Raw genomic sequence first — 9,911 nt, forward strand, 5'->3', positions numbered from 1 at the left:
AAAAGCTAACAAAGAAAAATATGAGATAATTATAGTTTGTGACTGAAAAGGAAAGGCAAAACTTCAAATGCACAAACTGTAAGACAATTTTTTTTGAGACAGGGTCTCACTTTGTCACCCAGACTGGAGTGCAGTGGTGCAATCTCAGCTTACTGCAGCCTCAATCTCCGGGGCTCAAGCGATCCTCCCACCTTAGCCCCCAAGTAGCTGGGACTACAGGTATGAGCCACCATGCTCGGCTAATTTTTTGTGTTTATTGTAGAGATGGGGTTTCACCATGTTGCCCAGGCTGGTCTCGAACTCCTGAGCTCAAGCGATCTGCCTGCCTTGGTCTCCCAAAGTGCTAGGATTACAGGTGTGAGCCACCACACCAGGCCTGTAAGACAAAAATATTGATGAATATAATGACATTAAAATTAAGAATTTCTGTTCAACAAAGAACATTGTTGAACAAAATAACTAGATAAAAGACAACATGGCCAGGCGCGGTGGCTCACGCCTGTAATCCCAGCACTTTGGGAGGCCGAGGCGGGTGGATCACGAGGTCAGGAGATCGAGACCATCCTGGCTAACACGGTGAAACCCTGTCTCTACTAAAAATACAAAAAATTAGCTGGGCATGGTGAAGGGCGCCTATAGTCCCAGCTACTCGGGAGGCTGAGGCAGGAGAATGGCGTGAACCTGGGAGGCGGGGCTTGCAGTGAGCCGAGATCCTGCCACTGCACTCCAGCCTGGGCAACAGAGCCAGACTCTGTCTCAAAAAAAAAAAAAAAAAGACACAACATAACTAGATAAACAGAATGGGAGAACATGTTCGAAATACGCAACACACAAAACTCTGGTAAATAAATAAGAGGGCAGCAACCCTTAGGAAAAAATAAAAGCAAAACATACAAATAGCATGAACATTATCACCAAAAAAAGAGAGAAAAGGATACAAACAGAGAGGCATTCCAAAAATCGAAAGGCATATGAAGAGATGCCCAAAGTACGACAGAAATGCTAATTAAATCAGCAACGTACTATCCTTTTACATCTACTAAGCTACAGAATTTTTTTTTTTTTTGAGTCAGAGTCTGGCTCTGTCCCCCAGGCTGGAGTGCAGTGGCACCATCTCGGCTCACTGCAAGCTCCGCCTCCCGGGTTCACGCCATTCTCCTGCCTCAGCCCCCCGAGTAGCTGGGACTACAGGCGCCCGCCACCACGCCCTGCTAATTTTTTTGTATTTTTAGTAGAGACAGGGTTTCACTATGTTGGCCAGGATGGTCTCGAACTCCTGACCTCATGATCCGCCCACCTCGGCCTCCCAAAGTGCTAGGATTACAGGCTTGAGCCACTGCCCCCGGCCAGCTACAGAAATTAGAACGCTTGATAATGCCAGCTGGTGGAGTTGTGGGGATGCTGGAACTCCGGTGGGGGTATGGACTGATACAGCCGTTGTGGAGCACAATCTGACATGAAGTATGCAAATTCAGAACTCATACACTGTATGAGCTTGTAGTTAGACTCCTGGGATATATCCCAAAGAAATTCTTATGCAGGCACATAGGGGTTCTGCATTAAAATATTTATTGTGTGCTATTTATGGTCGTGGGGATTCAAAGACAACCTAGTTATCGTATGGAGAGGAGATAGCTAAAATGTGGTAGATGTTGTATTGTAAAATATTATGCAACAATCAAAAGCAATGGATTAGATGCATACACAGCAAGATGAATGCATTTAAAAACAGTACTCAGTGAAATATATGAAGAAAAAAATGCGATTAAAACATTATGCTATTTGCAGAAATTAAAAATGTATTAATACAAAACAAAAATTCACTTCCTATAAGAACAGATACAAATAAAAATAACAGACACTTTAAATAAAACTTAATTATCTAAGTGGGGAAGAGAAAAGGAATAAAAGAGAAAAAAAATGAACAAATAGGTAGGGCACGGTGGTCCACCTGTGAATCCCAGCACTTTGGGAGGCCAAGGCAGGTGGATCACTTGAGCCGAGGAGTTTGAAACCAGCCTGAGCAACATGGCGAAACCCCATCTCTACTAAAAATACAAAAATTAGCTGGGCATGGTGGTGTGCAGCTGTAGCTGTAGTCCCAGCTACTTGGGAGGCTGAGGTAGGAGGATTGCCTTGAACCCAGGAGGTCGAAGCTGCAGGGAGCCAAGATTGCACTACTACACTCCAGCTTGGATGACAGAGTGAGATCCTATCTCAAATATATATATATATAAATAAAATAAAATAAAATTTAGAAGTCACATTGTCACCAACCAAAGATGATACAGTACCATGTACTAAGTAGTGTGATTAATTAAATCCTCAAAACTGGAAGGAAATACAATAATAGTGTACATTATACAATAATAATATTAACTTTTTTCCTAATACATATGTTGACTCCAGATTTCTACACTGAATACCTATTAATTTTCAAAATTAAATTTACAATCATAATTTAAAAAAATCATCTGGAGGAATATGGTTCAGTTGCAGAATGGTGGTGTTCAACAGATGTGTCCTGGAAAGAAACACAAAAAATTTCAGTCTATGTGCAGAATAGGTAGAATTATGCATGCATTTTTTCTTGTTAAAATTACAATTTATTTTTGTTTGCTTTGGGTTTTTTTATTTTGATTTTTTATAGAGACAGAGTCTTGCTGTGTTGCCCAGGTTGGTCTTGAACTCCTGGGCTCAAGTGATCCTCCTGCCTTGGCCTCCTAGAGTGCTGAGATTACATGTGTGAGCCACCACACCCAGCCTGGTTTATATTTTTATTTTTATTTTTTTGAGACAAGGTCTTGCTCTGTTGCATAGGCTGGAATGCAGTGGCATCATCTCAGCTCACTGAAGCCTCTATCTCCTGGGCTCAAGCGATCCTCTAACCTCAGGGTAGCTGGGGCTACAAACATGCACCACGATGCCCCGCTGATTTTTAATTTTTTCGTGGAGATGGAGTTCCACTATGTTGCCCAGGCTGGCCTAGAACTCCTGGGCTCAGGTGATCCTCCTGCCTTGACCTCCCTAAGTCCTGGGATTACAGGTGTGGGCCACCATGCCTGGCATACCATAATTTCTGAAACAGTGTATGCACAATCAATCAAAATAAAAGGCAAAAGAAAATTTATCAAAGGTGAGAGGAGCAGCTTTAAAAAATTTTCAAATGAATCCTTACCGTAAACAAGGATTACAAAATCCTGCCTGAAAATATCTTCATCTGGTGATACTGAAAATATGTAACAATTGGTAGAGCATACACCTGGGCAATCAGAGCAGACATTTATAGTAAACAATGCTCATATCAGACTGGCATCCCTAAAATAAAAATCACCATCCACACCAGTCCTCCAGCCCCAGAAGAAAATATTTAGCCTCAGCCCCTGAAGCTTAGCTCTTCTTCACAACAGGGAGACTCTTAGGCTGTAGAAATAGGTATAAAGTCAAGTTTTCCAAACCAGAATATTCCAAAGATTGTAAGGTCTAGAAACCACACCAGGCACCAGTCTGCAGGGAGGAAGGAAGAAGTTCTTGCTGCTGCTCCCTGACCTCACCACCGTACTTCCTGTCATCTGGTGCTCTGCTCTTTAACTCTGACATCTGGTCCACACATCCCCTTCTCCTTTGGGCAGACCCGTGCATTCTTTTTTGTTTTTAACCTTCCCCTAAAGATGCACACTCATGCATTCTTTAAGATTGGCCTCAAAATTCACTTCCTTCGTGAAGTCTTTTCTCAAACCACCGAAACCACCAGGCAGAAAATTGTTCATTTATTCAACTGATTTTTACTGAGCACCTACTGTGTTCCAGAGCCCTGGCTTATCATTTACTGAACTGTATGACAGCCATGTCTGTGGGTCTGACTCCGTGGCTGTTGGATATAGTCATTTAAAATACACTTGAAGGCCAGGTGCACTGGCCTACGCCTGTAATCCCAACAGTTTGGGAGGCTGAGATGGGCAGATCACTGGAGGTCAGGAGTTAGGGACCAGCCTGGCCAACATGAAAAAACACTGTCTCTACTAAAAATACAAAAATTAGCCGGATGTGGTGGCGCACGCCTGTAGTCCCAAGCTACTTGGGAGGCTGAGGCAGGAGGATGGCTTAAACCCTGGAGGCAGAGGTTACAGTAAGCCGAGATTGTGCCACTGCACTCCAGCCTAGGCAACACAGCAAGACTCTGTCTCAAAACAAAACAAAACAAAAAGCACTTAAAAAGGCATTTTTTTCCATGTGGAATGTTGCCTATTTTATGTATTCAATAGTAATAGATACTCACTCACTCATTCCACAGCCTGGTGCAGTGGAAGGATAAACTGTTTTCTTTTATAGTGCTTTGTTAGAGTTATTTATAGAGTTATTGTTTTATGGAAGTATAAACTTCGAAACCAGACAAGCTTGAGACACTGGTCCTGTCCCTTACTAGCTGTTTTTCCTTGAGCAAGTGACTTACCCACTCTGAGCAGTTTCCATATCTGTAAAATGAAGAGAAGAATGGTATCCTCTACAATGGCTGCTATGAGGATTAGATGAACACATTGTAGAAGCTCCAAAAATTTATGGCAAAGTGCTTTCTAATCTATAAAGAGCTACAAGAATGTGCATGATGATGTGTGAGCAGGTAGTACAGAAAAAAATATAAGACTAGCAAACTTGCAAACCAGTGACAATTATTTAAAAGGGCACAAAACAGCAGAAAAGCAAATGGATTTTCACAAAGTATTTATTCTTATGTTGGGGGAAATCTAGTTGTTAAGTGCTTGATACATCTGCAAAAGGAAAACATCATCTGTCCACAAGTATAACCATCAGCACTGCTCAGTAAATACCAATACATATGTTTATATTTTATTTTATTTATTTTATTTTATTTTTTGAGACGGAGTCTCGCTCTGTTGCCCAGGCTGGAGTGCAATCTCGGCTCACTGCAACCTTCGCCTCCCAGGTTCAAGCAATGCTCCTGCCTCAGCCTCCCAAGTAGCTGGAATTACAGGTGCCCGCCACCAAGCCCAGCTAATTTTTTGTATTTTTAGTAGAGACAGGGTTTCACCATGTTAGCCAGGCTGGTCTTAAACTCCTGACCTCAGGTGATCGACCCACCTCGGCCTCCCAAAGTGCTGGGATTACAGGCGTGAGCCACTGTGCCTGGCCCCATACATTTAAACAAAATAAAATCTTTGGGTGTCCTGGGATAAATTGAAAGTGAGGATTAAGTTTATACAGAAGTTTATTTACTGATAACTAATTTCATAAACATCATAATCATGACAGTAGTGATGGCAACCATTTTTGACTACCTATTTGTATCAGTCATTTTATATACATTAGTTCATTTAATCCCTACAACCTCATAGAAGAGAAATGATCACTCCCTTTCCACTAAGGAAATAGAAGCCCCAAGAGGCAGTGTGACTTTCCCCAGGTCACACAGAGCAAAGAGAGTGGGATGGAAATACAAATACAAAGTTTATTTCAAAAAAGTAAGTTATTTTGCTCCCCAAATTGTACCAACCTCATGAATATTTCTCCTCCTAACATTTGCCTCCACAATCCCAGTTACAGTTCACCCTTCTAGTCAACAAGTACTTCTTCATTTTTACCCAGAAACGCTCTGTCAGCATCATGTTCCTGCATCTGCCTGTCATTTCCTGGCTCTGTAGTGGGATCCAATTCATTTCCCTCTTCTTCAGTTCCCCAAATGCCATCTTCCTTTTCTTCCTCCATTTCCTGTTTCTTCTTGGCCTCTTCTGCCTGCTTTCTTTTTTCAATTTCTTTATACAGTTTTCTCCATTGCTTCTCTTAGGTCCTTTTAGAATGTGGAATTTCACAATAATTTACAGATAATATAAAAAAGTTAACCAACTTTAGAAATATCTGGCATCTTCCAACAGTCATTTATTTATTTATTTATTTATTTACTTATTTATTTTTTGAGACAAGGTCTTATTCTGTCATCCAAGCTGGAGGGCAATGGTGTCATCTTGGCTCATTGCAACCTCCACCTCCTGGGCTCAAGTGGTCCTCCCACCTCAGCCTCCTGAGTAGCTAGGACTACAGGCACAAGCCACTACACCTGGCTAATTTTTTTTTTTTTTTTTGTATTTTTTGTAGGGATGGGGGTTCACTATGTTTCCTAGGCTGGTCTTGAACTCCTAAGCTCAGGAGATCCACCTACCTCAGCCTTCCAGAGTGCTGGGATTACAGGCGTGAGACACTGTGCCCAGCCTTCCAACATTCTTAAGATTTCCGGGATAGTGTTTATTTACACGCTAAGTTTCAGCATGTGTAGGGTGAATAGAAATATGTGTGTGTGTGTGCACGTGTGTGTGTGTAGTTTGTTCATAAATAAAATTGGTTCCAATTTAGCACATATTTATTGAATGCCTACTGAATTGCTAACCACAGTGCTATAATAGGCAATCTACACACGTTATGTATATTCCTCACAACAAAGTATGAGGTGTGTTACTTGTCCTACTTTCTAGATGAGCGATCTGAGGTTCAGACTTCCTTATACTTTTCTTGGTGGCCTCCTCAAACTGAAAGTAAGCCCCATGAAGGTAGAAACTTCTCTGCTTTATTTAACTACTGTAACCCCAGCATTTACAACAGTGCTTTGAACAGGTACTCAAGTACTTGTCAACTGAATGTATGGTTTAATAATAATAGCTACCATGTATTGAGCACTTACTATATACCAGGAACCTGTAAGATAGAGGCTATCATTATTCTCCACTTATAGATGAAGAGCGGTTAAATAACTTGCCTAAGTTCATACAGCTAATAAATAATGGAGCCTGGATTTGAACTCAAGCAGTCTAGCTCCAAAATTCAAACTCCTAACCAATATGAAAAAGTACCTTCACAAAACAATTTTAGATATAATCCCAAAGTAAAACAAGACAAAACCAGACTAAAAAGTATTACAAGGTTTAACAATTTTTCCCAGAATGACCACTTCATTTTTTTTTTTTTTTTTTTAGACGGTGGCTCACACTGTTGCCCAGATTGGAGTGCAGTGGCCCGATCTCAGCTCACTGCAACCTCCGCCTCCCAGGTTCAAGTGATTCTCCTGTCTCAGCCTCCCGAGTAGCTGGGATTACAGGTGCACGCCACCGTGACTGGCTAATTTTTGTATTTTTAGTAGAGACGGGGTTTCACCATGTTGGCCAGGCTGGTCTCGAATTCCTGACCTCAAATGATCCACCCACCTCAGCCTCCCAAAGTGCTGGGATTATAGTCGTGGGCCACCACGCCTGGTCTTTCAATTTTTTTTTTAAGGAAATATTAAGTATCAAAGTTCTTTAAAAAAAAAACTTTTTTTTGTGCCTGTGTTTTTGCGGCTGCTCTAAGCATGAGCTTAATCTGCCTATTGGGTAATCAAGTATTGGCCACAAACCTGCTTTTGAATGGACCTTCCTGCAGAACCAGGACATCTGGATAGAGCTTGTCAGGGTCATGAGGCCATTGCCCCAGCTATCACTCCACCCATAAAATAGTTCTAGGAGGCCGGGGAAGCTGGTAAACAGCACTCATCACCTTCCTTCTTTCTTGTAGCCATCCAACAGAAAATAGGCTCAGGCCTATTTTCTGTAATCCCAACACTTTGGGAGGCTGAGGCAGGTGGATTGCTTGAGCCCAGGAGTTTGAGACCAGCCTGGACAACATGGCAAGACCCCATCTCTACAAAAATGTTAAGAAAAAATTAAGCTGGCATGGTGTCATGCATCTGTAGTCCCAGCTACTTGGGAGGCTGAGGCAGGAGGATCACTTGCGCCCGGGGGGGTTGAGTCTGTAGTGAGCTGTATTCTCACCACCACACCCCAGCCTGGGCCAAGAAGCAAGACCCTGTCTCAACAACAACAAAAAGCAAAACAAAACAAACAAAAAAAAGAAAATGAGCTCAGTAGCTCCCTTCTAGATCAATGCACCATAGCAGGTAGTCTAACACACAAAAGGAGCATGAGAGGCCAGGAGTTTGAAACCAGCCTGGGCAACATAGCAAGATCCCATCTCCAAAAAAAAATTTTTTTTTCGGACAGTTTCGCTCGTTGCCAGGCTGGAGTGCAGTGGCGCATCTCAGCTCACTGCAACCTCTGCCTCCCAGGTTCAAGTGATTCTCCTGCCTCAGCCTCCCGAGTACCTGGGATTACAGGCATCCACCACCACATCTGGCTAATTTTGTATTTTTAATAGAGACAGGGGTTTCTCCATGTTGTTCAGGCTGGTCTCAAACTCCCAACCTCAGGGGATCCACCCACCTCGGCCTCCCAAAGTGTTGGGATTACAGGTGTGAGCCACTGCGCCCGGCCGAAAAAAATTTGTTTTTAAGTTAGCTGGATGTGGTGGCACACTTCTGCACTTCTGTATTCCTAGCTACTCGAGAGGCTAAGGTGGGAGGATTGCTTGAGCCCAGGAGTTCGAAGCAGCAGTGAGTCAAAATCACACCACTGCACTCTGTGCAGACACAGCAAGACTCTGTCTCTTACAGATATAGATATAAATATAAACATATATATACACACACACACACACAGAGGGAGAGAGAGAGAGAAACTGCAGGGAAAAATAGATGCATAATTGTAGCTGAAGACTTGAACATCCTCCTCTCAGAAACTGATACAGCAAGGCTTGGATAGTATAATTACCATATTTCAACAATTCTACATCCTGTACAAGAGTAGACTCTAGATGGTTAAAAATACAATAAACATGAAAAGTAAAATTATAAAGAAAAATATAAGAGACTCATAGTTTGTGACTCAAAAGGGACGGCAAAACTTCAACAAGTCAAAGGCCGCGGATGACTTTGAGTACTTTATACTCTGAATTTCAGTTCCCATATCTGAAAAATGGAAGTAATAATATCTGTCTTGCTGGGTTGTTTTAAGGCTAAGTGGGATAGCGTTTGGAAAGTGCTGCCAGAGCCACAAGTACAAAATTATAGATGTCCAGTGAACATGAGTTCTTTCTCCCACCTCTCAGGGCTGAGCGACCAAAAATAAGACAAAGACTATGCGGCTGATTTTTGAAATGCAAAGAATAGTGAACAACTGAGGAGTCACACATTCCCCAGGTCTTATTTCCAACTTTTTGAGCAAACTCTTCATCATTTGTAAGAAGGAAATTGTCAAAGATGCTGCCCGATTTTACCTGTTGAAGTGAAAACAACAGGATTATTAAAACTAGGTGCCTAAATGTCGAAGGGCTTAAAACGCACCTGGAGACCCTAGCTAAATGCATATTCCCAGGCTACTGGCCCAGAGGTTGTAATCAATAATTTGGGTTAGGCAAGGAAATACAAGGGTTATTAATAACACAGAGGGTCCAAAATCCTGTACTGCCCTAGCTGATCTGCTCTAGAACAAAGTTAATTTAGTTTCCCAAGATTCTGTGCTCCTTATGCCTCTAAACACTGTTTTAGAAGGTTGTGAAGTAACTTTTTTTTTTTTTTTTTTTTTTTTTTTGAGACGGAGTCTCGCTCTGTCACCCAGGCTGGAGTGCAGTGGTGCAATCTCGGCTCACTGCAAGCTCCGCCCCCCGGGTTCACGCCATTCTCCTGCCTCAGCCTCTCCGAGTAGCTGGGACTACAGGCGCCCGCCACCAGGCTCGGCTAATTTTTTTGTATTTTCAGTAGAGACGGGGTTTCACCGTGGTCTCAATCTCCTGACCTCGTGATCCGCCTGCCTCGGCCTCCCAAAGTGCTGGGATTACAAGCGTGAGCCACTGCGCCCGGCTGTGGAGTAACTTCTATCACTCTGCTAGCCTCCAAATTGGTGCCCACTGGCTCTTGCCCCAGCTCAGATTGATAGTGCCTACTTCTGATGATACTTACATATAGACGCCTTTAAAAAGGTGGCTGGGTGCAGTGGCTCACCCCTGTAATCCCAGAACTTTGGGAGGCCGAAGCG

This window comes from Nomascus leucogenys, chromosome 12 (assembly GCF_006542625.1).
Source record: "Nomascus leucogenys isolate Asia chromosome 12, Asia_NLE_v1, whole genome shotgun sequence".
NCBI classification, from domain to species: Eukaryota; Metazoa; Chordata; class Mammalia; order Primates; family Hylobatidae; genus Nomascus; species Nomascus leucogenys.